The sequence below is a fragment of the Phaenicophaeus curvirostris genome, chromosome 3 (genome assembly GCF_032191515.1).
Source record: "Phaenicophaeus curvirostris isolate KB17595 chromosome 3, BPBGC_Pcur_1.0, whole genome shotgun sequence".
NCBI classification, from domain to species: Eukaryota; Metazoa; Chordata; class Aves; order Cuculiformes; family Cuculidae; genus Phaenicophaeus; species Phaenicophaeus curvirostris.
The window spans coordinates 81,192,376-81,206,941 of NC_091394.1; positions in this window are offsets into that span (position 1 = coordinate 81,192,376).

A 14,566-nucleotide genomic window follows, 5' to 3' on the forward strand; every position below is an offset into this window, starting at 1 on the left:
TTTGAAATAACAGATGAATATATACAGGCAAACCTTTTCATATTACATATGTGTGGTTTCAATCCTTCATAAGTATAAGAGAAGATTCATCAAAAATATGAATATGCCTGCAAATACCTCCCAAGACACTACACATTTTTTGCTATTTCACCGTGGCTGCAACAACAGTGTTCTTTTACAAATGCACATGCTTTTAGACATGCAGAAGCTGAATAACGATTAAGATTTTTTAAGCTGAAAGCAAAGAAACAAAAAAGAACCTGAAAAATGTAATTTTCATCCTTAAGAAAACATATGCTCCTAGAAAATTGTTTCAGGGAGATTCCAGCAAATAGTGTCTGTGTGCATTGGGAATTAGTTTTGTTTGGGGTTTTTTTGTTCTATTTGTTTTGGTTTTAATGTGAAACTGCACTTGTGGGACCATCTGTAATCACACCATCTAATGGCTTTACAGTTAAATTTCAATAAGTGTTTTCTGATGTGAATGGATTATAAGTTTTCTGCAGTAATAGAACTAGAGCTTCTGCTGGAGAAATGGTGTAAATCTTGTAAATCTTTATCGTACTTTCAAAAGAAGTGTAAAAAGCAATTTGAACACCTATGATAGCTGTGGAAATTGACATTTTTCCTTCATTATCTTTGAAAAAGTTTCAGGGCTGTGGAAAAGTAGCTTTTCACTGACGACAATTCAGTGACAGTTAGACTTCAATTTGATCATTATATTTACAAGTTTTGGCTTCACTATTATCTGAAATATGTTACTTTTCTATTATATGAATGTTTAGATATTGTTTCAGGCATGCTTATGAAATTTATATTAGCCATAGATGAGAAAGAATAAGTTAACAACCACCTAACTGCTCATGTTGGTTAAATTAAATCTTATTACAAATTTAGTTCATGTCTTTTTACTTGCATGGCTGCACAAGGTTAATTCAATTGATACTGATTGATCTAATTGCAGAGTGCTGCTGAACAGCTGATAGCATATGAGCTGGGAGGGTCAGAGTATCCTCCTGATGATGAACTCATTGATAGGACCAGGATGCAGCTTACCAGTTGCATCTATGCAAATTCTAATGGATGTTTAGCTCTTTGTACTCACCTTGGGCATCTCCCCTGCCCCACTGCCCTGAATGAAGGCTGGGTTTGATTAGTGTGGTGTGATCAGGACTACTGGTTTTGTTTATTTGTTTTTTGCCCTGGTCAGGCTGCAGTGATCAAGTGTATCCATTATCCCCAACAGCCAAAACATGATTGTATTGTTTGTCTGCCATATTACCCACTTTCTGGTTCCTTAACCTCATTTTGCCGCATTTGCAACTGTCTTTCTCTTTCCCATGAGCATATAAGCTGCTCGCGTTTACTCTTTCCCCTTTGATACCAGCTTGCTACATCCATGGCCAAACTTGATTTTTCTACACTGCTACCTGGGTGACCTTGGCAGTGCATTGCCTCACTGGCACACTTACCTTGTAGCTGCTGGCCTTGGGTGATTGCACTCCCCCAGGGGCCCCAGTACTCCCTCCCGGGGTCTGTGAGGCTCAGCTTCTTCCCATATAGCTCACCTTTCATGCCCATGAGACGAAGACATCCAGCTGTTTTCTACATCCTGCTGAGTCAGCTTAACCTCAGCACCTCAACAGTAATCAAATCATGTGCCTGCATCTTAACAGTGCACTTTCTCGATATCCTACATTAAGTACATCAGACATTACTGAATCATCACTTTATATTTAAATATAATGATTCTTGAGGAAATTTGAGTGCTGGAGAAAAAACGCTGTCATGCTTTCCTTTCCTGTAGAAGATTTCCTTCCTATTGTTAATCACAAGCTGATATTTGCTTTTTTTCCTACAAAACCAAACCATTTGGGGGGAAACAGTGCACTGCTTTTCCCCTTTTCTAGAAATCCCACAAACAACAGTTGCTGTCTGCCATACTATGTTGGAATGCCACCTCTCTCAAGAGCATGGCCATGTGATGAATGGCTCTATATCTCTGATTCTGAGACCCCAGAAGCCTCTCCTAGGATGTGTATTTCAAAGCAGGAAACTTTCCTTATAAAACAAGCAATAAAGGTGTTGCTTTTTATATAATGGTCACTAGTACAAACCCTCTGCAGAGAGAAGAATTTCATTCATCATAAAGGAGTTAAAATCTACATATATTGCCAACAAGATGTAAGCCCCAGTCTCAAAGACTTTGAACTACGCTGGGGTTGCAGTCTGCTTTTGTGTCAGAGTTTTGCAAAAAGGCAGTCAGGATTTACAAGGCAAGAGTAGGTTGGTGGAACTGATCGACGTTTTACTCTGGTGTTTCAAATACTCATTGTTCACAGTTCATAGGATTAATTCTCTGGTTGCTTTGAATAGTATCTGGATGACATGCAGAAATAGCACAGGGAAACAGATTGCCATCTCCTCTCCTTCCATTTCACCTAGTCCTCATGAGGACATTAAGCCTTACAGGGTGTTGTTCCCTTAACCTGTTTCCTCACTCCCAGATGCTTGGAAAATGTGTAGTTTGGAAATACAGGTGTAGGAGGGTTTGGAAATCACTCTAGTATTCACAGGAAATTCTTATAAAAACTCAGTTACCAATTCAGAAAGATGAATGGAAACATTTTCCCCTCCAGTCATTTCAGAATAGACATGGGAGAGATTGATTTTTTTTGGCTGCCCTAAATCATGGTTGAGACTCTAGCAGAGGCAGTGTCCTTCAACACCTTATCTCACTCTCGCAAGCAGCCCAGCTGCACATGCTTCCTGAGGACCGCCCCTCGGAAGAAGTAGCCCCCATAAATTAAATTCCAGAACTTTCCTTGAAGAAGCACTTTGCTGCTCTGGAAGAGGGGCCATTTGTGCACCCACCGTCCTGGAAGGATGCTTTCAGCACTGGAGCATTGGCGTGGTGATTCTTTGATGTATTTCTTTTAGTTCCTCTTTAATTCCCTCCTCTCCTTCTTTTTTCCTTGTTCAGGTCTAAGGTTTTATAAGCTGATGCTTTCCTATTCCCAAGATTTCTGCCTGTGAGAATAAATAACTCTTAGATCAATTGTTGGTGTTACTTTTTACCTTAATCAGCAAGGAGGAGTTCCTGAATTTACAGGTAGGAGCCAGGCTCACCCCTTGCATCCCAGATTGAGCCACAAAACAACAGTTATAACTACTTTTTATGAGAGTTTTAACTTTCTACATTTGTATGTAAGTGTACATGAATTTTGTGCATGTTCTGAGAAATGTTTGGATTCCTCTGGATTCAGTGATATTTAGAAAGGAGATAATCACCAATCTGCTCAGACTGGAGTACTTCTGATTCAGTACATAGTTAAAACTCCAGGGAACAATAACTTCAAGCAGGGACACATCCATCTACTTGGATACATTCTGTATTATATAAAGCAACTAAGCAGGAGCTTTTGATATTGAAGTAATTAGATTAAGGACCTCAATTCTACCTAATCTCTACTTGGAAACTTAATTACTTTATTTAAGTTTGCCTAGTATGCCTATTAAAATGTTTAATTTGCTATCAACATTTCTGAGATTTTTTCAAGACTGCTACAGCACTTAACAAAAGCAAAGATTATGGTATGAGATAAGGAAATGTATAACTGTTGCTGTTAATGACTAAGACGTTTTATCTGATATTTAATGAATGATTGTCCAAAGTGCATTAGCACAATGATTTAAGATGTTGGAGGTAAGAGGAAAATGTTTCTCTCTCTGGGGTATCGTACTCCTTGTATGGCAGAAATTAAGTAATTAATGAGATTGTCAAAATATCTGGTATCTTTGTGTCTTCATATCAGATCAACAGGAAATCTTTTTATTAAAATTTATGAAACAATTTTAATATGTAAATAGAGTTTCAATTCTGTTGTGAGATTCAGAGGGACTTAACTATAAGCATCAGTAAAAGATTTACCACTCTGTTCAGTGGATTCCTTCTCAATGATACATCAACCTTATGGTCTTGCCTTCCTTGTGATGTGAAGACCATACAATCTGGAACTCTGTTAGACCTTTGATTTGAGCTGCATATTGGCACAGATGATGTATGGACGATACCAGGGACGTCCTGAGTGCTTCAGCTGGGCACTAGATTGAGGCAAAAGCATGGTTGTCAGAGCAGGGGAAGCCCAGGAACCCCAGAGGGAGTGAGGGGCAGGTGTCTTCTGACTCCCAGAAGTGGCAGCTCCTACATGTTGGCTGATGTTGAGGTGGTCCTGGAAGCAACTATGGGAGATTTAAAGGTCCCCCAGGGAAAGGTGTGATCGGACTGCTACAAACAAGAGTGGGCAAGCAGGTGCGGCAGAAAAGCATGATGCAGCAGTTTGTGTGGCAGTTTGCACAGGCAGGATGAGCTGGGGAAGGTGCTGATGCTTGGCCAGAAGGACCAGAGTACCATGGTGGCCACTCCTCCACTTGGTGACAGAGCTCAGAGAAGAGGTGTGTAGGCTGAGGACAATCAGAGAGTTGGGAGAGGGAGATCAACCACTGGAATAACACCCTATGCTCCCTGTCTTAGACCCAACAGGCCTTCTGTGATAGAGGACTCCCCATGCTCTCTCCATTCAGCCAAGGAGAGTAATTTAGGAGATGGAGGGGAATGGCAGGAGGTTTCTGACCAACACAGCAGGCGTGCCTCCCCTGTGTCAGCCTCAGCCTCCAAGCTCCCTTGCACAATAGATATGAAGCTCTGGAAGTGGAACCAAACCTCACATCATCCCCTATCATGTACTGATATCGGGGATTGCCCCAACCCAGGTGTAGGACCTTGCACTTGGCCTTCTTGAACCTCATGAACATCCCGTCCTTCTGATGTAGCAACTACACCACTCAGCTTGGTGTCATCTACAAACTTGCTGAGGGTGCACTCAATCTCACTGTCAATATCATTGATGAAGATATTAAACAGCACTGTTTCTTTAAAAATCTGAGAAAAGTAAAGGGAATGATGTAACAAAATAGATCAGAACACTGATAACATGCAAGCAATTTCTTTTATTGGCCTCTTATAGTCTAGTTATTCTTTAAAATGGATATAGGTGGTAGAAATTAAGTATACGCTGAGGCATTACTTGCAGCTGGTGCAAGAGGAGGCCTGTCTAACTTTAAACAGCTCACTCTATCTGGCCACCTACTTCATTTGTACAACCACCCCACTATCATTATGAAATATGTCACAGCCTTCAGTTTCCACTGTTCTGGAACCATCCCAGACCAGTGTGTTTGGGACATGTGTTTCAAGATGTGGTACTCAGATTTGTCTGATTACAGGACAATGTGTCCTTTCTCTTGGCTTCTAGAATTATTTCTCAGACATTAGCTGTCTATTACGAAGTACAAGGCCTTATTACATTTGCTTTTCAGATAGGAAATTTCAGTAGGCATCACCAAACAAATTTCCTTTGTTTGATCCTGAAAGTGCTCTGAGTATATTTCACCTCTAGGAGTTTGTCTTTGAGCTTCTTATAAGTTATTCAGTCCTCAGCAGCTAAGTGAGATCTGGATGCATCATTTCCTTAATTTTTAAGAAAGATGACATTTGATTCAGTAGCATGAGTAGTGTCTGTCTGCTGACCCTTGCCACTGTTCCATTGCACTAGCTGAAGCATGTCAGCCCACATGTATGGGAAACCATGATGGCTTGGTTCTGAAGTTCTTTTCTTCTATGAAATTTCATCTGAGAATGTTAGTGTTGCCATCTGAACAGCAATATTAATCATTACCTGAAATTCTTTAATAAATCTTGTTAGTAATTGATGTCATATGTCTGATAACATCAAGATAAGCTAGGAAAAATTTAATAACTTTTCTTCAAATGACCTACTGAGATCTCAAAATCTATTACAATAATTAATGTTTAGCTGTGAACTTGAACATATTTCACATAATTTTTTAATGTGTGCTTTTGATAAATATTGTTTACTATATCAGTGATTAATCGGTGCTATAACTGCATGTCAATATGCATAAAGGATAAATTCCCAATGTGAATTTAAATTTTGCTGTTATTGGAACTAGACAAGAGAATCTATGAGTTATATGTGAGGTAAAGGGCAAGAAGACTTGGTAGAACTGCCTCTGAAGCAAATTGACACCATCACTGTGATGTAGTTGTATCTCTAGGGCTGCAGTTTCACCATTATGATGACATAGGATGCACTCTGGGGCAGGATTCACAGAAAAGCACAGTGTGATGTGGTTTTCTAAGCAGAGCTCTTTCACTGATGCTGCTCATTGGGTTGCTAATATAATTGTCTCTTGAATAGAATTCCTAACCTAATATTATGCAGTTGTGCCACCCAAAAAAAGGTACTTATCTAATTCTTCTTGTAGATGCATACGTCTCTAGGGTACTCTTCATATATAAAGTAAAATTAATTTTAACATTATTGTCATTTTCTCAACTTAAAAACATTTGGGAAAATAAGCAATATAGTAAAACTGTCATTAAAAACACTTCTCCATTTATTTCAGTATGAAACTTATGGATGTTCCCAGCTTCAAAATGTATATGAATAGTTCTGGACTTTTAAAAGCACTGTGCTTTTCTTATAGCTATTGTGAATTATGGTAAACTTTCAAATGCTGAGGTTAGAACTGCATTCATGGTAGAGTATTATAATTTTCCTGTGATTCAGCTTGCAGAATTAAATTCTCCCCTTTGCTCTTTAGAAAAAAAACAAACAAAATAAACCAAATAATATATTCCTTATAGAAAAGTTTCTTATGCAAGTCCCTCATCCTCTGAGGAAAATGATACCTTCAGGACTGTCATTTCAGAATATACATCCAGCTGCAGGCATGAATATGACAAAAAATAAAATTATAGTATCATTCTATAGTATTTATCCTTTAACACAGTGCTAAGAAAACTTTCAGTCGTCAAGACAAAATTTGTCTCAAACATGAGTTTTATTATTGGAATTATTTTCCAGTACAATCTCTTCTTAACCTCAGAAAAAGAAATAGCTACTTACAAAATGTGTGCTATGCATTAATATGGTCTAAATCTAATGTCTCTGTGTTCTTATTCTAAAGCTCAAAACTCTGGAAAAGATTAAAGATTCTTAAGGTTTTATTTTGAGATATGTTATTCCAAAACATTGGGGACTTCCAGGGAGGTTTTCATAGTGCCATTAAATATTAAGATCCAAACTATTCACGTCAACTGCAGGTGAAACAGCAAAGAGAAAAAGTAACTGAAGCATTCCTTTATTTTTTTAATTTCTGAAAGTAAACAATATTTTAGAAAGTACTATAATTTTTTAAAATATTCTTTCTTTTTTCTTTTTTTTTTTCTGAACTTCCTTATGTGTAGTTTTGTCATTTTCCATTTGTTGTATGTGATGCTTCTGATATGATATCTAATCATAATGGTGCATTTCATGTCTGAAGATTTTAGTTTATTTTTCAGTCTGAAATGCTGTATGCATTAATGTATTTTTATAGTTTGACTTTTTTTTTCTGAAAAGAATATCTAAGCTCATCCTGGAGATTTTGCTTAGCATACACTTGACAATAATAATGGTTGCTCCTGAGGATTTTCTTGGCTAATCAAAACCACAGAATTATTTGCACTATCATGCTACCTGCAGACATCCCAAAGGTTACCAGTCTCCAAACCACAATATGTAACATGAACTCAATTAAAATGCAGTACATTCTTTTCCCCCAAAGGAGTTAAAATTTATAGAAGACCTTGATTTTCACTACAAGAAAAGAGATATCTGTTGGCAAGCATGCTAGTGCTATGTCTATAGAAAATAGTGTTTCATTTCCATAACTTTCGTTGTTGTAGTTTGAAGTTACAAAGCCTCTAGTTCTGGGAGGGGTGAAGTCTTTGTATTCAACTGTTACTGCATTCAATTGTTCCCATATTATAACATTCTCTGGAGTTATACGTGTAATTGATGAGTCAGTAAAATCTCAGCTCTGTTTTAGTAATTATTTAGGAGGAAAGTCAGCCAGTCTGCCATGCTTAGTGTCCAGATGCAAGTACATTCTAGGTAATCTTACCAGTAAGTGGGAAGTGAGGTCTCTGCAAGTTCTAAATAGTAATATTTAATATTCTTTAACTTGTAGTTTAAATTCTAAAAGCAAATGTATTCAAAAAGAGCAGCTATAACACGTACTAAGGGTACACTTCTGATGATGTTCTGATTAGTTGGTGTTAATCTTCTGTTTCAAGAAATAAAAAAAAATAAGTTGTGTTTTAATTATAACTTAAAGTGTTATAAGACTTAATAAAGGCTTATTTTCCTCCTCTCATCCTGAAGTGACAAGGTGACTGGAGAGACGATCTTATCTATTATGGTTCTTTATTTCAGAGAGAGACAATATCCCTTGATCAAGAGTGAAGTAAGATTGCATTTATTAAATTTCTCTCTACAGAAGAGAGAATGTTCTTAGCAAGAAATCTATTTTCATTTTTAGTCTTTTTTTTTTATGTCATCCATTCCTTTGCTCAAGAGTATGACTCTCTTCTCACTGTTGTTTTTTTTTGCTCAACATCCCAAAAGTCCCAGGCAAAGTTGATAAGATATGAAACCAGACAAGATTACAAATCTTTTTGGGACTGTGATTTTTTCCTTACTACATTGCTTCTGTGATGCTTTTTAGAAATATCTTATTTGGAAATGATTTGCTAAAGATATTTGGAACTACAGTGAAGTAAATTAAAAGATCTTGTGACAAAGATATTAGCAGTCAGTACACTTTTGAGAAAAGCTCATTGTCTTGTCTAGTCTTCTGAGATGTCTGTCTGCTAGCAGTGAAATATAACATCAAGTGCAGAATACAGCACTGTGATCGCACTTTTGAATTGTATGTATAGTATAAGCCAGCTGCAACTCATGACTATGTACGATAGAAGGATGTATTAAGAAGCAGATTTTTCATCTTCTTATCTAAGAAATACTATAATGTAAAATTCTGCCTTCTTTTCTGGGCCAGATACAGATCATTACATGACATTTTCTGTCCTTCCTTCCACTGTACTGGTGTGTCATAGTATTATGAAAACAAAGACAGCACCATCTGCACAAAACTCTTTTGCACTAAATTCACTCTGTTCTGGTGTCTGAAATCTGTCCAGCTTCAGACTGAAGTTTTGGAGTGAGCAAAATGTGGAAGTAATTCATACCAACAAATCATTTTATATACTGATGAAAGCTGTATATCTGTTGTTGAAGTGAACCTTCTAAACAACCCTGAATTCAGAAAACGCTATCAGCAGGAGAGAAAGAAGGAGGCATGGTAGTTGTGAAAGTATATCCTAAGTTTAGCAGAAAGAGCTCAGCAGTCGGTGTCTAACAAGCTGCTAGCTTAGTTACAGGGGGTTATATCCAACATGTTCACATGTTGTATTCTTTCAGGGAGGTTTTGCTTCTTTATATTTTGGATTAGCTCCACTGAATTTTTGTTGGACTGGTCTAAAACTAGAAGAGGGACAGAAGTCTATGCAGTTTATTTTGCACAGAAGTGTAGCTCTAAGCCAATAAAGGAGGTGTTGAGGCATGATTTTTTCAAGGCAACTTCATTATATTCTTATATTTACTTTCATTTAAAATTAAATATGTCTCCATAATTACGTTTCCTGTCTTACTTGAGTGGAAAGTGTACTGCGTATATAAAGTATTAAACCTTTAGTCTTAATCTGTGAGTAGCAGGTCAGAAGCAAAGGTAAAAGAAGAAAAAAGAGAGTAATTATAATGTTTAGGTAGCTTCTGTTTTTAAAAATGTTTGGAAATGCAATGAGATAGGAAAGTTATGGTCACCTTTTCTTACAGAAACAGGAATTAGGTAATAAATATATTTTCCGCATTTCTCATTAGTGTGAAACTGCATTGAGTTTACATTGATTTAAATGTCACTATTCTTAACATACATTTGAGTAACTAGAAATAGAAGTAATACAGTTTATACATGGTATTACTGCACCATGTATTATCTTTTAATGATGTTGCTCATATTTATCTGTGGCACATTGGAACAGATGATCTCCACAGCTTCTCAAAATTCACATATGCATGTAATTAAGCTAATTTTAAGCTACCAAATATTGGATTTTAAGTTTTTGTTTTGTTTCGCTTTGCTTTAAGGTTGGTAGCAGGTCCATAAAGTATTTAAGGTCTTTTTTTGTATTTTACAGGGTTGTCCAGTAGCAGGGGTGGGATCCTAGATTAACTATATTAATTCTGGCAGTTGGAGTAGGAACATAAATTCCAGATTAAGGCTCACATTGGAAGGGAAAGGTTCCCTGAACATTTTTGAGGTAAAGTATATCCAGGGACAAGGAACAAAGAAGAGTTTTTAGATGCAGTTTTTAATATTTAGTTGCACTGCACATTGTCACTTTTACAATAGTGATGGCATCTTTTTCTGTATAATAGAAAAGCTCAACAGTATCTGTTCTGTACAAATACAAAACCCAGGTAAACATTCTGACTGCGTGTGTTCAGCTGCATAGTGTTTTGGAGTGGCATCTGCTTTGCCTTAGTAATTAATCAAAGACCCCTAAAACGCAGCAACAAACTTTTGGGTTTGTTTTTTCTCTAGTTCTTAATATCATTTGCTTTCTTGTGCTCAGCTGTTCAAGAGATGTATTTACATGTCAGCACTATAGCTGGAGGTAAAGAAAGGATGTTATAGGGAGAATAGGCATAAGTGTCTTTTCAATGGATCTGAGTGACAAAGAAGTGTAATAGTGAATATGCATGCTTAGAATGCTTTGTTGTTGATGTAAATATAACATCCATTAGTGGTGAATAGTTATTCATAATAAAAAGAAAAAACAAGAAAACAGAGAAAACACTGTATTGATGTTACTTGTAAGCTGGCCATCATTTTAACTCTGTAGTATAGACTGGGAGTCTGTTACAGACCACCCAGCCAAGGAGAAGCAGCTGATGAGCTCTTCTATAAACAGCTGGGGTTAATCTCTAGATCGATGCCTCTCGTTCTTGTGGGAGACTTCAATCTTCCTGATATCTGCTGGAAGTACAATAGAGCAGAAAGAAAGCAGTCTAGGAGGTTCCTGGATTGCGTGGAAGACAACTTCCTTGCACAGCTGGTGAATGAACCAACAAGGGAAGGTGCCCTCCTGGACCTGCTGTTTGTGAACAGAGAAGGCCTTGTGGGGGATGTGGCAGTAGGTGGACGCCTAGGACAAAGCGATCATGAGATGATAAGGTTTTCTGTTCTAGGTGAAGTGAAGAGGGTGGTTAGTAGGACAGTAGCATTAAATTTCCAGAGGGCAGACTTTGAACTCTTCAGAAGGCTGGTCGGCAAAGTCTCATGGGAGACAGTACTCAAGGGCAAGGGAGCCCAGGAGGGCTGGGAGCTCTTCAAAAAGGAAATCCTAGCAGCTCAGGAGAAAGCCATCCCCATGTTCCGGAAAAAAAGCCGGCAGGGAAGAAAACCAGCTTGGTTGAATAGACAGATCTTGAGGGATATCAAGAAGAAGAGAAATGTTTATGGGCTCTGGAAGAAGGGACAGGCCTCTTGGGTGGACTACAGGAGGGAAGTGAGATTGTGCAGAGTAAAAATCAGAAGGGCTAAGGCTCAACTAGAAATCAGATTGGCAAAGTCTGTGAAAGATAACAAAAAATCCTTCTATAAATATATAAATAATAAAAGGAGGACTAGGGAGACCATACAGTCCCTATTGGATGCAAAAGGAACAACAGTGACAGGGGATGAGGAAAAGGCTGAGGTACTTAATGCCTTCTTTGCCTCAGTCTTTAATTGTAAAGAAAGTTGTTCCATCTCTGTACAAACCCAGGAGGTAGAGGAGCAAAATGAGGCTCCTGTGATCCAAGAGGAGGTGGTCAGAGCCTTGTTAGCCCGACTAGACACCCACAAGTCTATGGGGCCAGATGGGATTCATCCAAGGGTATTGAAGGAGCTGGCAGATGCGATGGCCAAACCCCTTTCCATCATCTTCCAACAGTCCTGGAAGACTGGGGAAGTCCCACTGGACTGGAGGCTGGCTGATGTTGTGCCCATCTACAGGAAGGGTCGCAGGGAGGACCCAGGAAACTACAGGTCTGTCAGTCTGACCTCATGGCCCGGGAAAGTCATGGAGCAGGTGATCTTGAGTGCGATCATGAAGCACATGCAAGAGAACGGGGTGATCAGGCCCAGTCAACATGGGTTCACAAAAGGCAGGTCTTGCCAAACTAACCTGATCGCCTTCTATGACAAAGTGACTCGGCTGCTGGGTGAGGGAAAGGATGTGGATGTGGTCTTCTTGGACTTCAGTAAAGCCTTTGACACAGTTTCTCACAGCATTCTGCTTGAGAAACTGTCAGCCTCTGGCCTGGACAGGCGCACACTCTCCTGGGTGGAAAACTGGTTGGATGGCCGGGCCCAGAGAGTGGTGGTAAATGGTGTGAAATCCAGCTGGAAGACAGTGACAAGTGGGGGTCCCCAGGGCTCAGTGCTGGGTCCAGCCCTGTTCAATGTCTTCATCAATGACCTGGATGAAGGCATCGAGTGCACCCTTAGCAAGTTTGCGGACGACACTAAGCTGGGTGGAAGTGTCGATCTGCTGGAGGGTAGGGAGGCTCTGCAAAGGGATCTGAACAGGCTGGACCGCTGGGCAGAGTCAATTGGCATGAGGTTTAACAAGGCCAAATGCCGGGTCCTGCACTTGGGGCACAACAACCCTGTGCAGTGCTACAGACTAGGAGAAGTCTGTCTAGAAAGCTGCCTGGAGGAGAGGGACCTGGGGCTGTTGGTTGACAGCGACTGAACATGAGCCAGCCGTGTGCCCAGGTGGCCAAGAAGGCCAATGGCATCTTGGCTTGTATCAGAAACGGCGTGACCAGCACGGCCAGGGAGGTTATTCTCCCTCTGTACTCGGCACTGGTGAGACCGCTCCTCGAATCCTGTGTTCAGTTCTGGGCCCCTCACCACAAGAAGGATGTTGAGGCTCTGGAATGAGTCGAGAGAGAGCAACGAAACTGGTGAAAGGGCTGGAGAACAGGCCTTATGAGGAGCGGCTGAGAGAGCTGGGGTTGTTTAACCTGGAGAAGAGGAGGCTGAGGGGAGACCTCATTGCTCTCTATAACTACCTGAAAGGAGGTTGTAGAGAGGAGGGTGCTAGCCTTTTCTCCCAAGTGACAGGGGACAGGACAAGAGGGAATGGCCTCAAGCTCCGCCAGGGGAGATTTAGGCTGGACTTTAGGAAAAAATTCTTCACAGAAAGTGTCATTGGGCACTGGAACAGGCTGCCCAGGGAGGTGGTTGATTCACCTTCCCTGGAGGTTTTTAAGGCACGGGTGGATGAGGTGCTAAGGGGCATGGTTTAGTGTTTGATAGGAATGGTTGGACTCGATGATCTGGTGGGTCTCTTCCAACCTGGTTATTCTATGATTCTATGACTAATCAAGTTGTTTGTTTACATTCCGTTTTGGGGGATATGGCAACTACCAGTGTCCTTTCTTGACTGTATTATGTTTCTGTGGAGTGCAAGTTTTTCCTAGGAGAGACTGTACTTCTGTGATTATTATTACATATTCATTTCATTACATGAGGTTTCTGTGCTCTCTCCTACCAAACAGGAGACCAAAGACCAGTACCTAACTCCTGATTCTTGAATATTTTATTGTTTTATTGTTTATGTGGTAGGATAGTTAAGAAACTGCGTATGTGGATGCTTTCATTGGAGTTTCAGACCAGGTGAAATAGCCCCATAATATTCTCTATTTTCTATGCATTTTATGTGTTGTAATACCAAATGTTTGAATTCTTGCCTTCCAAGTACAGTTAACATTCAGTCTTAACACTTACTGTAGTAGATGAAGTAGTTTCACAAAACATGGAAAACACTGTGGAGATTTGCATTTATCTGTAATCCAATTTTAATAAGGTTTATTTTTAAGCTACCTGACCATTTTGTACTGCAGAGAAGTTGTTTCATCTTACATGTGAACATTTGCATTTATAATCAGATTACACTCTTATAGCCTAGTGACGTTACTGAGTGCTAATTCATCACGAAAATAAACAGCATTGTTTTCAAATTAATGGTAGACCATTGTTAAAATCCACTAATTGTAAAGCTATATTATTAGGTGTAATAAGAACTGCTGTTTTCTTTAATTTCATATCAGAACTTACTACTGTGCTCTTATTTTTTAATACTTAAACTTGGAACACTGCTCTTACAAATTAGGAATTACCTAATTTTCCCGGAAAAATGACAACATAAAGGATATATTATCAAGGAAAAAATGTATTTGTTCTTACAATTTGTTAGATGTTAAAGCAATTTAGCACATTTTTTTAAAAAAAGGGGAAAAAGTATTAATATCTAAAATTGCAGTTTTATTTTTGCTTTTATAACTTTGTGATCAATGGTAGTAATTTAATTGTAAAACCTTAACAGAACTGTTTCATTACATCTATAGAAGGCCAGTGGTGGAAATGGAGAAGTACAGAAATAAAATGTAGAACCTGATTATTTGTGCTGTGATAAATTTCATAAGCTTCATCATTCTTAGAATGCATTTGATATGCATTTGCACTACCACTGTAAAAACAGACC